Source organism: Periplaneta americana, chromosome 1 (assembly GCF_040183065.1).
Source record: "Periplaneta americana isolate PAMFEO1 chromosome 1, P.americana_PAMFEO1_priV1, whole genome shotgun sequence".
NCBI lineage: Eukaryota > Metazoa > Arthropoda > Insecta > Blattodea > Blattidae > Periplaneta > Periplaneta americana.
The window spans coordinates 82,823,532-82,838,289 of record NC_091117.1 but is presented as its reverse complement, the minus strand read 5'-3'; positions in this window follow the sequence as shown (position 1 = coordinate 82,838,289).

The window sequence follows — 14,758 nt, the reverse complement described above, 5'->3', positions numbered from 1 at the left end:
TCCAAGCATCTTTCAAATTTAATTCTTCAACTAGTTGATTGAGTATATTCAAAGAGTGAAAATATTACTTGCATTAAAATCAATGATAGTAAAATAGATAACCCAAAATCAATTGCAAATCATTTTAACGACTTCTATATAAATATTATTCAGAACTTAAACATTCAAGATTGTGCAGAAGATGCTGCACTTGGTTACCTAACTGATGCATTTAACACTGAGTTTTTAGGTCTCAAATTTATTCCCACTACCGCAGCAGAAATCATGCATGTGATAAAACAACTAAAAACAAAATATTCCTCTGGATATGATGAAATTCCAAGTAAAGTTCTGAAAGCTTGTTCTGAAATATTATCCCCTCCGTTAAGCTATCTATGCAATTTGTCAATGCAATGTGGTATTTTTCCAGAAAGACTCAAATATTCAATAGTAAAACCAATATACAAAAAGGGAGATAAATGTACTATTGCTAATTACAGACCCATATCATTATTAACAACATTTTCAAAAGTGTTTGAGAAAGTTATGTATAATAGATTATATCATTACCTGGAGTCCAACAATATATTAGTTTTAGAACAGTTTGGATTTAGAAAACAAAAATCGACAGAGAATGCTGCTTTTAGTTTGGTGGATGAAATACTAAATTCATTAAATTCGAAACTACATGTAGGTGGGATTTTTTGTGACTTGGCTAAAGCATTTGATTGTGTAGACCATAGTATATTAGTAAAAAAAATTGAAGTTTTATGGCATTAAAGATGAGATGTTGGGTTGGATTACATCGTACTTATCAAATAGAAAACAAAAAGTAGAAATAAATGTACCAAATAGCCATAAAGTTACTTATTCAGAATTTAGAAATATTAAACATGGTGTTCCGCAGGGGTCAATTTTAGGTCCATTGTTGTTTCTAGTTTATATTAATGATTTAGCCTTGACCATAAACAATTCATCCCATGTAATTTTATTTGCAGATGATACAAGTGTAATTATTTCAAGCAAACAATACGATCATTTTATAAACACTTCTAATACAGTGCTGAATCTAATGAATGAATGGTTCCATGCAAATAAACTAGCACTTAATGTTGATAAAACCAGTGCAGTCAAATTTAGTACACACAATAGTGCTCAGGTTTCCTACAGTATTCGATTAAATGGAACTCATCTCAAAGAATCTACAAGCACAAAGTTTCTCGGATTAGAATTGGATAATCACTTGAACTGGAAAACGCATATAGAATGTATTACTCGTAAATTGAGCTCTGCCTGTTATGCATTAAGATCCTTATCTACTATTGGTGATATAAACTTACTTAAAATGTCATACTTTGCATATTTTCACTCTGTAATGAAATATGGATTAATATTCTGGGGTAACTCGTCTGAAGCTAAACACGTTTTTGTTTTACAAAAGAAAGCTATAAGAATAATGGCCGGTGTGCATAAAAGGACCTCATGTAAAAATATTTTCCGAAACTTAGAAATCTTGACTTTACCTTGTGAATACATTCTTTCCCTAATGATGCTGTATATTAAGAACCAAGATAAATTCAGTACTAATCAAGACATTCATCCTTTTAATACAAGACATAAATCAGATCTTCATCTACCCTTTGTTAGTCTAAGCTGTTTTAAAAAAGGAGTTCGCTATTCATGTATAACAGTCTTCAATGCACTGCCTAATTATCTTAAAGATTTGAAGAACAACGAGAAAAGTTCAGAAAAGAATTAACCAAATTTCTACATACTCATACCTTCTACACAATTGATGAATTGTTTATGCTTGTGAATTGAATTATTCTACTTAAATGACATGTACAATTGTATATAGCTCAACTAAAATATGTTTTTATATTGACTTAATCTGTTTACTATGTATTGTATTTTTTGTTTAGCATAACTGATGAATTGTATGTACTGTAAATTGAATAGTATACTGTATAGGTCAACTGATGAATTGTTTAAGCTTATAAATTGAATTAATCTACTTCATATGAATTGTATAGCTTAACGAAAATTAGTTTGTAAATTGAACTAATTTGATTGTATATGTTTGTATAGTTTGGCTGATGAATTGTATATGTTCTTAAAATGATTACTAGTCTGTGTAGCTCTACTGATGAATTGTATATAGACCTACTGTAGATTGAATGGTAATATGTATAGCTCAACTGATGAATTGTTTATGATTATAAATTGAATTAATCTACTTGATATTAATTGCACAAATTTGTATAGCTTAATGAAAGTATGCTACTTTGTATTGTATATATTTGTATAGTTTTGGCCGATGAATTGTATATGCTTTAAATTGAATAGTAATCTATATAGCTCTACTGATAAATTGTTTGTGTTTGTAATCTGAAGTAGTTTGCATGATATGTATTATCAATTTCTGTATATCACAACTGGTTGAATTGTTTATGCCTTAAATTTAATTAAATTGTTTTGTATTATAATATAGCTCAACTTATGAATGATTGTTTGCGTTTGTAAATTTAATAATCTGATTGGCTATGTATTGTATACTTTTAGTAGAGCCATCGATGTTGCTCAGTCGACAGACTCGCTGGGCTGCTGATCCGGAGCTGCGTTCGGGCTTGGGTTGGATCCCCCTTTGGACTTTGGTTTCTTCGGAGGTTTTCCCCAGCCGTGGGACTGAAGCCGGATGGTCTATGGCGAGTCCTTGGCATCAACCCCTTTGATTTGATTACCTGGTTGGGTTTTTCCGAGGTTTCCCCCACCGAAAAGGCAAATGCCGGGTAATATTTTGGCGAATCCTCGGACCTCATCTCATCTCACTACATCTCGCCAAAATGTAAAAAAATTGTACAAAATTGTAAAAATTGTAGAAAATTACTAAATTGTAAAACTATAAAAATTTGTAAAAATTGTAATTGTAATATTGTAAAATGTTGACATGTTCCACATCTTAAAGCTTCATTGCTCATGTAAGATCTATGGAATAAAATAAATGAATGAATGAATGAATGAACATTTGTAATAACATGAGTTAAGTGCATCCAGTGTAAGCTAAAGTATCTAAAATTTTAGTGGCAAAGGGATATTTTAATCGCATCACACATTAAAATTTAAATAAAAATTTCACCGATTTTACGAAAGCTTAAATATTTAAACCCAATTTTCTCAAAAGTAACTTAAGTGCACTTACAGCCCTTTATTTATGTCCCCCTCAATTTAAATGCACTATCTATATTGTATTTTAACACCAATAATTAGTATGCTAAATAAAGTAGACATTACATAACGAACATAGCCGCCTGAAAAGTTGAGTTTTTGAAAAAAAAAAAATGTTACTACTCTACTGTATTTTAATAAATTCCGTAAAAGTGATGATCAAACTGAAATATATATCGTATTTCCCTACAACATAAATGGATACACTACTTTTCTCTCCTCATATACCTAGTAAAATGATTTGTTTACATATTGCACTAGTAACATCAAACTCCTGTAATGGAAGGGGGCAACAGTGTTTCCGAGTATAGCCAGGTTAAAAATGTTGGTAAAAATAAAGTGATGTCCCTGTATGAGCTACAAAGTACTTTAGATGTTACCTATACGGTCACAAGTTCATCGCAGTGACCGACCATGCAGCTCTTCGTTGGCTAATGAGTCTCAAGGAGCCGAGTTCGAGACTGCTCCGATGGACGCTCAGATTCTCTGAATTTAATTTTCAGATTCAGTACAAACCAGGAAAAAAACATCAGAACGCAGATTCTCTATCTAGAATTCATAAAGTGCCCTTTGTTACGATCGACAAGATGGAATCTCAATCCGTTCGAAATCTACAATTGCCGAACCGCAATATGCACAATGGTTGAATGACGCAAATCAGTTTAAATTAGATGACAATGGGATTTTGTTTCGAATCCAAAATGACCGTGAACCTTGTTTGGTAGTACCTATACCATTGAGATTGACTATACTAAAAATATATCATGATTCACCAATCGGTGCACACCAAGGTCAAAGGTGGACCTATGACTTATTAAGTCGAAGTTTCTATTGGCTAGATATGAGATCAGACGTGGAAAATTATGTTGCAAATTGCATGTCATGTTGGGAAAGAAAAACAGGAAAACATCCTGTAGCCCTCTTCAGGAGTTCGGTGAAGTGGTGAAACCTTTGAATTAGTTAGCATGAACATCCTTGGTCCATTTCCAAAGACCACTTCCGGAAACGTCTATCTATTGATTTTCATGGTTGCCTTCACGAAGTGGAGTGAAGCTATTCCGATACCTGACCAATCTGCGGAAACTGTAGCTAGGGAATTTGTCACAAAAATAGTTGCTAGTCATGGAACCCCTAAACAAGTATTAACTGATCAAGGCAGAAATTTTGTATCTACATTGTTCAAGGAAGTTTGCAAATTGCTACACATAAAGAAAATACAGACAAATCCGTATCATCCTATGGCGAATGGACTAGTTGAACGCAGTCATCAAACGTTCACGGCAATGATGTTTCACGTTGTGCGTTAAGACCAAAGAGATTGGAATAAGTGGATAGCTATAGTACAGAAGGCGTACAGAATTACACCCCACTCGGTGACCGGGTACTCCCCATTCTTTCTCTTGTATGGCAAGGAAATGCCTCTGCCATTTCCAGTTGATATGAGTCCGAAATTTCCAAGAGAAAATATAGAATCCGACCCTATAGTTGGCCAAGCCAGGAAACTAGAGACGGCCTACAAAGTGGTTAGAGAACGGTTAAAGCAAAGTAAGACAACGCAAGCGAGACAGTACAACACGAGGCGAAATGTGAAACTTCAAACATCTGAGCTAGGAGACAAAGTATTCATACAAAGCACAGTGTTGAAAAAGGAAGTAACGAAGAAATTAGCTAAACCATGGACAAGCCCAGTTGAGATAGTAGAAATACTAAATGAAGTCAATTACCGCATTCGCTACGGAGACGGTAGAACACAAGTAGTTCGTGTAAATAGATTAAAGTTGTGCCGATGTCAGGTTGACGACATTCATCCTACCAAAAATAATACGGAAAGTATGTATACGCACTATTGGGAGAATGATGAAGGACCCCTGGGAATGGAATCGAACAGAGAACCCCAAGGTGAAGGAATAATCAGTGAAATGTCAGGAACGGCGAAAGAAAACGCGTGGGCATCGGGAAATGAGATACCGCTAAGCGAATTAAGAGAAAGAGTAGGAAGAGATGAAGATTTTGAGTCCGAGGACGAAATCCCTCTCGCCTCGTGGAAAGTGAGATCAGATGATCCTCCCCAGGCACACAATTCTGCTGAACCAGACCATGAGTTCGACTCTCCTCATAATTCATTTAATGCTCCCAGTGTGAGTAATGAAACAGCCGAACAGAGGAGCCAACCAACTTCACCTCGCTACGGATTGCGAACTAGAAATATTTACTAACCTATTGGATTACAGATTATCTAATTGTTGTCGCAAAAAAAAGTGATCTAATAAAATATGGGGACGAGAATTATACTCTCTGTTCCCCGGATGTAACAATATTTTCAGCTACTCAGCCGCAATTCTAGCCAGAGTAAACTGAGGAAGCCTGTGTCATCGGATCTGAACGACCTTCGACGTGATATCGTCCATTCCAAGAAAAACCCTAAGTATATTGTATAATGTTAGGTTGGGCATGAAGCTCGTCTGGAGATGCCAAAGTTCAAAATGAGACTTGTAAAATTTACTTCTACTTTTGTAACTTAAAATAACTGTATCATAAATAATTCTGTTCATCGAGTTAACTGTTATGTAATATGTATATAGATTTCGAAACATTTTGAACAATGACATAATATGTTTCTAAGCTTAGGATCAATTTAACATAAGGATATTATTGTCTTGAAGGTTAATATATATGTATAAATATTCAAATCCAAACGTATCTCAAGTGATGATTTAAAGAAAAGACAGTTGATGTGAAAATTGAAGTTAGACATTCATAACTAAAACTCTTTCGTGGTTGAGTAAATGATTATCTTAATTTAATCATTGTGCTACTCGAACTTATGTACTGTATGTACTCTAGGCTTCGAGAATGCAAGACGTACTGCCGGACGCCGGTGGTGTAACATGAACAGCAGCGTAAGCAACGGGAGCCACGAAGGATAGGTGACGTCACTCGCCAGCTGGAACACTATCAGCGCCTAGCATGGGATTCAACCGCATGTGTCAGCAGAAGGAGAATATTGTATGTACGAAAAGGGATCCAACACAAAAAACAGAGTTAATACTTGAATGCTTTTAGGATAAACATTTTAGCTTAAGAATGGAGTGAATTACATTGAAAAAATGTGTGTGTGTGTGTGTGTGTGTGTGTGTGTGTGTGTGAGGTATGCATGAGAAGAAAAGAATATATATCGGGGCCAGAAAAAATAAAAGTGAATGAGTGTGAGAAAGAGAGAAATAATGTTATCTTAATAATATCCCATATTGTAAAATTTTATTGTAACGAAAAAGAAGTATCCAAAATCTATTATTGTACCTAGAGTTGATAAGTGTTATAGCTGGCGCCATGCAACGAACCGAACCAACACAAAATCATAGAATACAGTATCTCAAAGTTTAACACGGAAAATCCAAAACCAATTAGAATACATTAAATGAACGTTATTAATGATTCCGCTCTGCCTATGTAATTCAGCGACCACCAGATTTATAGTATACATGATGTGCATGTGAAAGCCAATGGCGAGGGAATAAATACCCCTTAAGCCTTTCTGAGCAGAAAGAGTCCCTGACACGAGATTAACTCTTGTGGTGTAGTCACATAAACTGTAAATGTTAGGGTTCGTTCGGAACCTAAGTCCCGAAATGATGACTCGAAGAAATTGTAGAGTATATTTATTATAATATATACAAAATACAAATACTGAGCTCAACTGTAGAGCTCCCAGTAGCAAAAGGCCCCTCTGGTAATGAATTCCATGCTTATATTATCCGAGGAAATGAAAAACTCCACCCTATGAGGTCATCGGCAGCCAATTAGATTCAGAACCATATGGTCATTACCTCCCCATGAGGTCATTAGCATCCAATTAGGGGTAGATGTATTTTTAACCATGAGGTCATGAATAGCCAATAGTAGGCATGTATGGATAACATCTTTTAAGTTTATCACATGAATGCTGCTTACTCTGACCATCTTACTTGTGATGAGAGAGTTAATGTTATTGTGGCCCTCTGCGCGTGATTTAAGATTGTTTATACACGTGCACTACAGACTACTCATGCGGGCGACTTCATTTCCTCGTGATATTGATACAACTAGACTCAGCTTGTTCCATGAACATAATACAGATTAATAATATATAATATTAATTCTAAATACAATATTAATTCGATAGATAGGCAATCATATCTCGTTATGCCTCTATATATGACACTCTCTGTAAACTCTCTCTGTTGCTTGTGTGTGTGAATGTATTCCAGAATCTAATCCACAATCACTAGGCCAGACAACAAGTTCAATGAAAAAGCACGTGCCATTGAGGCATCGTCTTTTTGAAATGAAGGGGCATTCAGTAGCGTATACTGGTTAAAGGGTTTGGGCTTCCGCTGACCCTATTATTACACAAAATATATCTAACAATTACTTTAATTTTAATTACTATGGTAAAACTAATAATACAAAATTATTACATTATGTTATATTATAAACTTTTTCTTTTGTAATTTCCTTGGGCTACCGCCGGTAGCCCCGGTAGCCCGCAAAATACGCCCCTGGGGATTGTTATACCTCAGGGCATAAGAACGCCCTGTAGCATGATTTCCTGTGGGGTGTCAAATCTGAAACAGTCCAGGAACAGTGTCAGCGGAATACATGGTCTTTAGCAGAAATGTAATACAATTCCAGCTTGTGAAGTAAATAGATGCTTAGCCAGCGTTAAAGAGTTTTGTCGCGCGAGCGGTAAATCACTGCCTACGATAAATGTATTCTTACGCCACGAATTACTGCTGGACTATTCGCAATGGTCCAGTGGAACAAAGCATGCATTTTAATTGGTTAAATTAAATCACGCATTGTTCGATTTCTTTTCTTACGCGTAATCTCATTAAAGCGACTTATCACTGTATTGCAATCAATCGAATTATTTGTAACAGAGGTTTGATTAAGACGACATCTTCAAGCACGAATAATCAAAAGGGGTTAAAGCCTATCTCACCTGTCCGATAGCGTGGGTGGTACCCCGTTCGGGAGACCGATAAGAGAACATAAAAAGTGATGGTGAGAGGATACAGTCGGATGGTGACACGGTCGGGCAGGGATCGAGGACCAAGTCGTAATAGCGTCGGCAGAGACAAGAGATATACTATTGTAAGTAACTTGTTATGTATATTTGTATATATTTAATAAATCGAGCATAGTTTCATTCATAACTAATTCAGTCTAGAACCTGAGTTCAGTAATCATGTAGTTTTCCTATGATATCCTGAGAGTCCCAGCTCTTTCAGTAAAATATTTTCTTTTACATTATACGTGTAATGGTGATGTCAGAAATCCTGATAAGCCTAAGTGTGAGCGGCAGTCGAACACAGTAATCATCCGTTCAGCAAGTCATCCGACCTAAGTTGACGGTCGCATAACAATATCATCTCCATTCCACCAATTCATTCGACGCTGAGTGACCTCGTTATATAACAGACTTATAAGCTGCCGGAAAAAAAAAAGTTTATACATTTTGTGTTTCCACGGTCGAATGTGGAAAGCTGCACTGTGTACTGCATTTTCGGCACTGTCCCCCAGAGCATGGAAAGAAAAAATATATGCACATATAATCAATTAACCGAAGTATAATCAAACTCACATCCCCAACACTTGTGTCCCTTTCCCTACTCCATCTACGCCGGTTATCACTAGCTGTGTTAAATTACATTCCAAGCATTCCGAAAATTTTTTAGGCGGCATTTACAAGTCTTTCAGAATTTTCGAAACAATTCCAGGGATCTACATGTAATTCACTGATTAGATCATCCAAGTTTCTTGCAGTATTGTAGGTCTACCGGCATGGCGCGTTCTCAGGTTGCGGATCGAGGAGACGGCCTCCAGATATGGAGGTTAGTTGTGAATATATTGAATAAGCGGACAGCCGATGAGGGGTGGTCCTCCAGCGGGGGGGTTGGGCGAAGGGCTAACAACCCATCACCGTAAAAAGCAGCTTGTTACGAAACCTTCAAATAAGCCTCGGAATGGGACTGATTCTCTGGCACGACCACAGCAAAGGAATAAGGTTTTGAGATTTGGTACTGGCAAGGATAAACGTGATCAAGGATGAAACTCTCATTCAATCCTGAACAGATAGAAAAACTATTTTGGGCAACTACGAAATATACATAGGCAAAGTACAAATGATCAGGACGAAATTGAAATACAAACTGCTGAGCCATTTATACCCGAACCCACACTTTCTGAAGTCGAAATTTCGATAAAAAATCTGAAAAATTATAAGTCTCCAGGTATCGATATGGTATATGGTATATGGTATATGGTATATTTCTCAATATACTCGGTCCTGCTGGCCCTTCACATTTCTGTATTCGGGCCAGCATTTCCTTACTTACACTATTTACAATTTTAACAAAGCCGTGATGTGACCCTTGAAGCCTGTCCATGTTCCTTTCACTTTCACTTAATATTAATTTCTTGTCCTGTTCCTACATTCAACTTCATTCCCCTTTTCTCATAACTAACTAAATACTGCCGTCTTGTAAATAACATAATACATTTAACCTTACGTATTTAATATAGAACCCTAACCCTCGTTGACTATTTCCCTAAAAATTCACCCTATTATTAAATACACTGACTAAGCACTTCTTATACTACACATTCGCGCTCGCAGCCTAGCACATTTGTTACACTTTATTTATAACCGTATTAGAACAAAACTATTATTCAATAACCCTGAAAAAATGTCGCAGTTCAATTTGAATTATCCATTACATAACTTACACAAGCTATTATTTGAACCGACTAATACACCACTTTCTGAGATTATAAACAGTTTTTTCTTCTCTATTGTCCCCTCGTTTCGCACTCCTAGTACGATTTGCACTCTCAATATTTCCCCTTCTATTCCCCGCACTTATTTCATTTCCTCGATCACTGCTCTCTTCTTTCGATGGTTCAGCATTCTTCTCTCCCCCCTTCTGCCTTCTAACTCCAAGGTCTCCAACTCTGTTGCTGTTTGATGCTTTGCTAGTTTTGCCGACTTGGCCTTGGGCTGACGTCATTCCTGCTCGTCTACTTGATGATGCAGCCGCTGCCTTTGAGTTCATCGCCTGAATGGAATCTGATGATAATGCTGATTTTCTCCGACATCCTTCTATCGCAATCTCCTGTGTCGCTGCCCTCTTGCCTTCCGCAACTTTACCTTTTCTATTCATTCCGCTATTATTTACAATTTCTCTTACTTTCTCCTTTATCTCTAATCTTTTTCTTTCATCAATGTTCTCTTCATTTGACGGTGCATTTAAGTTTTCTAAACAAAATTCGACATCGAATAACTCTCCATTAATTTTCAATTTATCCTTGATTAATTTAGCGTAATGTCCATTTTGTCTAGCTGCTTTCATAAATGGCACTAAGACACTCCTTCTACACCTCGTCTCGTATTCAAAATCTTCATCTATACTAATGCTCGAGTCTTTCAATGATTTCTTACTATACATGATCTTCTCTTTAATCATCCTGTTTGCCAGTTTGACCAAGATGGGCCTATTTTCCCCATGACCCATTCTATACACTTCTTTCACTTCTCCATTTCCTATGTCAATACCTAACCACTCCCAACACACGTTCACTATCACTTCATACGTGTCCCAAGACTGTTCTTGCACTTGCTCTTCAACACCAAAGAAGATCAGATTGTTCCTTCTTTTCTCTTCTTCTAAATATTTTACCTTCTTTTTTAATAGACTATTTTCCTTTTGAAGATCTTCCAGTTTGCTGTTAATGCTAACGATGGTCGCCTTTAGACTTAAGGTATCCATACTCCACAGATCCTTCACCTCACTTGTTATTCACTATAAAACGGCTTCCGTCTACTACTGAACTTTGCTACGTTAGCGGGCTCGCGGTCAATCACGTCTTGCTCGGCTGATTGCTCATTGAGAACTGATGCCAGGTATCGACAAAATTCCAGCAGAATTAATACAAGAGGGTGGAGGCGCATTATGTAACGAAATTTATAAGCTTGTACTTGCTATTTGGGAAAAGGAAATTGTACCAGAACAAGGAAGGAGTCCATAATCGTACCTATCAGGGGGACAAGACTAGCTGTAATAACTTTCGAGGAATATCACTTTTGTTGACGTCGTACAAAATTTTGTCCAATATTCTTTTGAGAAGATTAACTCCATATGTAGATGAAATTATTGGGGATCATCAGTGTGGTTTTAGGCGTAATAGATCAACTATTGATAAGATATTTTGTATTCGACAGATAATGGAGAAAAATGGGAGTATAAGGGTACAGTGCATCAGTTGTTCATAGATTTCAAAAAGGCATATGACTCGGTTAAGAGAGAAGTTTTATATGATATTCTTATTGAATTCGGTATTCCCAAGAAACTAGTTCGATTAATTAAAATATGTCTCAGTGAAACGTACAGCAGAGTCCGTATAGGTCAGATTCTGTCAGATGCGTTTCCAATTCACTATGGGCTGAAGCAAGGATATGCACTATCACCTTTACTTTTTAACTTTGCTATAGAGTATGCCAATAGGAAAGTCCAGGATAACAGAGAGGGTTTGGAATTGAACGGATTACATCAGCTGCTTGTCTATGCGGATGACGTGAATATGTTAGGAGAAAATCCACAAACGATTAGGGAAAACACGGGAATTTTACTTGAAGCAAGTAAAGAGATAGGTTTGGACGTAAATCCCGAAAATACAAAGTAAGTTATATGATTATGTCTCGTGACGAGAATATTGTACGAAATGGAAATATACAAATTGGAAATTTATCCTTTGAAGAGGTGGAAAAATTCAAATACCTGGGAGCAACAGTAACAAATATAAATGATACTCGGGAGGAAATTAAACACAGAATAAATATGGGAAATGCCTGTTATTATTCGGTTGAAAAGCTTTTATCATCCAGTCTGTTGTGAAAGAATCTTAAAGTTAGGATTTATAAAACAGTTATATTACCGGTTGTTCTGTATGGTTGTGAAACTTGGACTCTCACTTTGAGAGAGGAACATAGGTTAAGGATGTTTGAGAATAAGGTGCTTAGGAAAATATCTAGGGCTAAGAGGGATGAAGTTACAGGAGAATGCAGAAAGTTACACAACACAGAACTGCACGCATTGCATTCTTCACCTGATATAATTAGGAACATTAAATCCAGACGTTTAAGATGGGCAGGGCATGTAGCACGTATGGGCGAATTCAGAAATGCATATAGAGTGTTAGTTGGGAGGCCAGAGGGAAAAAGACCTCTGGGGAGCCCGAGATGTAGATGGGAGGATAATATTAAAATGGATTTGAGGCAGGTGGGATGTGATGATAGAGGCTGGATTAATCTTGCTCAGGATAGGGACCAATGGCGGGCTTATGTGAGGGCGGAATTGAACCTCCGGGTTCCTTAAAAACCAGTAAGTAAGTAAGTATTGTAGGTCTACTGAGACATCTACCTTGCGACAGAGATAATTTTCATAGAAAGTGAACTTTAAATCTTTAATAGCTAGAATCCACCCATTCAGGAATAAGACTAATTTAATTGCGTCAATGTACAACATGGGACACTCCACTTTATTTTTGTTCTAAAGAGAGCCAAAATTACGAAATTTATTGCCCTTAAAGCTACTCCATCGTCGATTATAATTTTACCATCTATTATTCCACATTTTCGAAATTTTGTAGGAATAACAGGAGCCCATGCATTTGGAAGACATCGACGCAGAGAATGACATGCAGCCCATGGAGTGGGACCCTATAACTAACCCATTCGAGCATCAGGTTACATCAGAATACCAGACAAAGATGGGATACTCAACGGAATTAATGGAATAAACGTTTCACCAACAGGTTTAGACCTTGTGGCTTTCATCTTCTGTACTATACTCCGTTTCTGGAATCTGTAGAGTATAGGAACCGAAACAAGTCCTTTGCGCAAGTGGTGAGTGGAGGGGGCCAGTCCAATGACCGCTCTGGGGGAAAACATTGATTGAAGACGAGAGTCTAAAATGCCACCTCTACCTATCACCTTCTGTCATGCGCATCTTACCCCATAGCGACTGTGAGCCGATGCAGCTCGCAATATACTCCCGCACTGATAGACTCCGCCCATTTGTTTGTCGTAGGCTCCTCCCAAATGCGTCGATTTACTCCACAGATTTCAGAAATGGAGTGCAGTCTAGGTAAAATAATTGAAATAACATGAACTATTACTCCAGCAATATTCCTGGTCCACAGTGCAGTAGCAGGGAAGTGAGGGTTTAAGATTATTTACCTCTAGGAATACAAGGCTTTTGATTTGAGAAATATTCAAGTTAAGTTATTGCTTGTCCATAACGTCTTGAATGGGCAATTCTCTTAATTCTTAAAATTAATTTATACCGATTTTTTTATAGCTTGTATATTCGAATGTGTGGAAATATGTAGATTTTAACGACTACAAAATAGTATGTGTCTTTTGGAGTTTAGGCAACACCAGTTGTTACAAACACAGATCTACGAGTATGTACAGATACGGAAAAAATCTGGAGTTTCCTTATTGTATAAGTTTCGCCTACAACACACTGCGCATGCGCAGTAAACAAGAACCCCTATATGCTATTTGTGGACAGTCGTGTGACATTGTTGCCTAGATACAGTTGGACTCCCATGAAGACTCACTCCATGAAAGAATTTTGAGTAGAATAAATACTTAGTGCGTATGAGAATGCGTAATATTTCTTTTTTATTACGATTTTGTTGAGACGGGCTGTTTGCTCTTTGTAACGCCTGTTCAATCTGGTTAACATTTTAGTGTAACTTTAATGGATCAGTCGTGGAAATGAAAAGTGCTGTAATTTTAAGTATGCTTTTTATGATGTACACAACAAACACAAACAGCGAGAGTAAGATTATTCCAGTATTCATATTAAACAGTGTAACGTACACGAATTTACAACATGAATACTTAATACTAATACTGGGGAATTCTGCAAAACATAACCTATAGAAAGTGTTGTCTGAGCGGTAGTTGTGTTTGTGCTGATCATCATGATGACTTGCAATGTTTGGACCTACCTGTCTTTAGTGTCAGTCCAAAGACAAGTGCACAGCACATAAAATAATTTTCACATGCAATTTCTCATCCACTCAAATGTGAGCTCTGCTAGACATATTTTCACTCTGGGACACCAAGATTCAAGGGGCTTTCATAGAACAATACAAATTATCCCAAGCCTACCTGTGTGCCCCCAATCCACACAGCATTTGTTTCAAAATCTCTCTTATCACTGCATAAATTAATAATATTGAAGTGCTAGTTTCTTTAATCTTCACATAAGTTTAACTTCATCTTGTTCCTGTTTCACATCTAGGTATTGCGCAAACTGAAAATTAATAATTAATGGTATTTGTGAATTTAAAAATGGTGTCGTTCTAATTATTTTATTCTTAATGTAGCCAGAACATCATGTTTATTTCTTAGTAGGTAATAATGTTAATTTCACATATCTAGTATTTCAATGACATAACTTTAATCATAAATCATCCTGGAAGCCTAACTTTCTTGGCATCA